The sequence below is a fragment of the Athene cunicularia genome, assembly GCF_003259725.1.
Source record: "Athene cunicularia isolate RWA chromosome 2 unlocalized genomic scaffold, athCun1 chr2_part1, whole genome shotgun sequence".
Lineage (NCBI taxonomy): Eukaryota > Metazoa > Chordata > Aves > Strigiformes > Strigidae > Athene > Athene cunicularia.
The window spans coordinates 33,407,585-33,411,666 of NW_020799095.1; the positions used below are offsets into that span (position 1 = coordinate 33,407,585).

Consider the following 4,082-nt stretch of genomic DNA (forward strand, 5'->3'; position numbering starts at 1 on the left):
CCCCGGGTCCCCGCCACCAACTATGAAATAACAACAACAATAATACTCGTACTAATACCAATAATAATAAAAAAAGGGACGCGAGCGAGGCCGCGAGGCGGAGCGGGGGGCAGAGGGAGAGACAATGGGCTGGTGGAGAGAGGACCCATCCGGACCGGGGAGACTGTGCGCTCCCAGCGCCTGAGCCGCCCGGGCGGCGAACACGGAGGGCGAGCGAGGGAGCGAGAAGGGCCGGTGGACGCGAGGAGAAAACCCGGGTGTTTTGTAACTAAAATGAGCGGAGCGCAGCGGCGGCGGCGGCAATAAGCTTATTGCAATTGACAGCGTCTGCAGTTCATTTCAAGATGGCCGCTTGGCTCACATTCATTTTCTGCTGAACGACTTTTAACTTTCATTGTCTTTTTTGGCCGCTCCGATCATCACCCACCGGCTCCGTTTTCCGGGTACGTATGAAGCGAGGTGTCGCCTTACCAAGGGCGGGGGGCGAAGGGGGCTCGGCGGCGGTTTTCGGCCGGTTTGGGGGCTGCAAAGGGGAGCCTAGGTGTCCCCCGAGCTCTCCGTATGGGAAAAGCGCTGACAGGCTGCTCCAGCCACACACACACACAGACAGACACGCAGCAGCAGCCTGTGCACTCGCTCGCGTTACGCACCCACATTTGCAAATTTTAGTTCCTTTCTTTCTCCAGACGCCCCCTAAAACCTTTCTGTGCACATGGCCCCCGAGGAGAATATTTATATTTCCAGACCCTGCTGCCAGCCCGGCCTGAGCGCCCTTTGTTTAAAGGCAGATTTTGATTAAACAGGGACGTTCGTGAAATCTGGAGCTGCCTGGGTCAAGTGATTTCAGTCCTCCCCGAAAGAAATGTGTCTGGGGGAGGTTAAAATGTCAGATAACGCACCCATTTTATAGAGACAGAGCCAGCGGGGGGTAGCGATCCTCCTGGAGGGGTTGTTAGGCGTCGGGGCACCCAACAGAAAATGTTATTAACTTAAGTTGGACAAGTACTTGTGTGAAATTGGATGGGTTGTAAGATGGCGGTTCCTAGTTGTTTCCAATGTCTCCTCTTACATTTCTGCTCTAAATGCTAAAGTTCGGGAGTTTGTGCCTGCTGGGAGAGGAAAAGGGTGGCCAACACCGAGAAATAACTTTTTTGGGGGGTAAGGAGAGCAGTTTGGCCGCGATCTTGGGGAGCTGGGGCGTGCGGTTTGCTGGAGCCTTTGGAGCAAAGGTGATGTGTCTGTGGGACGCAGGGGGGGTTTTTTGAATTTCTTTTCTCTGGTTGTTGGGTTTGGGGTTTTTTTGGTTTGGGTTTTTTTTTTTTTTTTTTCCTCCTGAGCCCGGGCAGGGTAAATTTACATGAGATCCTTTGTCAGACCTTAAAGATGTCACGAGTGGGCTCCTCGTGCTGCTTATGGGCAGCACAGGAAAGTCGCTGGTGTATGTTTTTGTAATTGCATGGCCTTGGCAATATATAACGCGGGATGTTCCTCTGTGTCTACTATAAACATTTGCAAATAATCTGGTAAAAATAAGCAGAAAAATCGCATTTCTGTAAAAGTGAGATAGGCACTTTTCAGCTTCTAGAAACTTTGGTTCACTCCTCCACTCTCCAGAAAAAGTCGAGGAAAACCTGGGCGTGTGTGCCCATTTGCAAGCTCGGCGTTAAAATGATTTTTTGCTCAGTCTGTAGTGGTCAGAGCAACTTATTTTATGGGACTGTCCCAAAGCTCAGGGAGGTTCTGGAAATACGGTCCAGTAAAACTACTTCCAGTGACTCTGTGCAGTGCGTCCTGGAAACTGAGACAGACTTGTGTTGCAGTTTGCCAGAAACACGAAGGCATGACCTGCCTAATCGCTGAGCCAGTACAAAATTAAAGTTTTAGAGTATTTTCTAAGCAGAGAGATCGTATCCTCTCCAGGGAGGCGATCTGAGGGATTGGGGTCCTTTTGCACTCTGTTGCCCATGTTCAGGTCTTTCCTCGCTGCAGCGAGCTGGGCAGAGGCATTTGAGCTCCGGGTGCCTTCTCTGAAAGAAGCACCGTCCCTCCTCTAAAACATATGTGGCCATTCTTAAGCGAAAGAGTAATAACAGCCTCGATAGTCAAAGTGGCTCTGACTGATAATGGGTGAAGATGTAGAGTGACGGCTGCTTTAGTCATGAGAGAGTTTTCCGAGAGGAGATGGGTGCAAAGTACATAAACCTCGCCGAGCGATGCTTCTGGGTTTTATGAATGTGTTTTCTGTTAGAGACCCGTCGGGCAAGGTTTGATAGCTTATTGCCTTTATAGATTTTTAATAATGTAGCTGATCCTTAGCAGGAAGATGCTCTTCTGTTTTTCTTCATTTTGACATAACCCGTTTAAGGCCTCTAAATAATCAGTTGGCTGGCAGTGTTTACTTCTAGCGAGTATTATCTCCGTATATTTTACGTTTAGTTGTTCCGTGTGTCAGTGTGTAAATAGATATTGTCCTGGTTAAGAGGCTGTTTGTATTGACTGTGTGAAGTGTTGGTATTCGCCGTTGCTATCAGCACGAGCAGAAAAAAATCTGAAAGGGTTTCCCTCGTACCAAAATATTAAGCTCAGGCTGCTGTAGTAAAATGTGCTGCGTTCGTCTTGCATACCCGCAGGCACAGACACGCGTGTGCGTGTGCCTGTTCGGGTGGCTTTTGGGGAGAAGTGAGGCGCTGGTTCGGCTAGCTGCAGAAAATCACTGATTGCAGAGATAGCTCATAGCACATTGAAAATGGGCTAACTTTGGGCAATAAATAAACCGCGTTTAGGAGCTGCTTCGACAAAACAGGTTTCACGGTTGAATTTAATCCCCCACCGTTTAGGAAGGGGCTACGCCTGCGTGAAATAAACGCGTTAATGTCTTGAAAGGTTTGTCCCAGTCTCTCAGGGCTAGGAAGGAATTCTCGGTCAGCCGACTTGCGTGACCTCGGTCACCGCTGGGTTTTTTGGTTCAGATATTTATGAATTATAAGGTAGTGGCTTGAACAAATAAAACACAGAACCGTGAAAGCAGCCTGTCCATGTTTAAGTACCTAAAGGCACCTCAGAGTCGCCGGCTTCAGGGCACTGGACTCTTCAGAGAGAAGTGCAGAAGCCCCGGCTCTGCCTTTTCTGGGAAAAGCAAACCCTCGGTGTCAGTTTAAAAGTAAGAAGCGGAGGGTCAGGGACCCTGGAAGCGACATTTAAACGCAGTACAATGCAGCGGGGGTCTAGCTTTCCCGCACGGGGCTAGGAGCAGCTTTGGGGACCTGGGCTGACTTGGTGCTTCTTATACTTTGCTTTTCTGGGTGCTGGTCGGCTGTGGTTTCTCGCAGGGGAGTTTTATCTGCTGCTCACTCGAGGGTTCTCCTGCAGCAGCAAGAGAAGTTTCCTGGCTAGGGTCGCTCGTTGGCGCTGTGCACACTCCTTGAGGAATATTGTACCCCTGTCCTGGGCAGTTTGGCCAAAATTCAAAGCTTTTAGAAAGCGCTTGGTGTGTTGTTGGGTTGTCGCCTTGTTTTTTTTTTTTCTGGTTTGGGCTTTTTTTTTTCCTTTTTTTTTTTTTTTTCCCCCCCGCTGCCTAACATCGAAGTTCGAGAGCGGCTGGGGAGAACCTCGCGTCTTGAGGTTTCTCCAGCTCTCAGGGTGCTGCCGTGAGAGGTGGCTCGCAAACTCTGCCTCGGGAAGAGTGGGGACCAAGGGTAGGAGCTGGTGTGTTGGGAGCACCGACATGGGGAAATGACTAGCTTGCGTTGGAGCGACGTTGTTACGTTACATTTTTCAGGATCTGGTTGACAGAAAATAATTTACTCTGCAATTGAGGTGGCTGACAGAGTTTTTTCTCCCGGTGTGCTTTCCCTTTTACCTCTTATTCCCTCTCATTTTAAATAGTATATGTGCATCTAACGTTGGTGCCAGTGCATCCGATGGGGGTTTCTGGGTTTCAGACTGTGAAAATGACATTTGTTTTTCACTCTTGTCGCTGCATTGTGTTGACAAGGTGTTGATTTAGCTTTAGGAATGATCTGGTCACATGGTCCTTCGCATGTTGTCACTAATGTACCGTTTAAAGTCGGTTTGGGCTTCCC

The 4,082-nt window shown here is 49.2% G+C and overlaps 1 protein-coding gene across 1 annotated transcript in view; it reads left to right on the forward strand.

Moving 5' to 3' along the window:
* The window catches only part of LOC113477190 (polycomb complex protein BMI-1-like), a gene marked incomplete at its 5' end in the record, with an annotated part of 11,163 nt that overhangs the window by 2,987 nt on the left and 4,094 nt on the right, over window positions 1-4,082 (forward strand). The window lies entirely within an intron of this gene.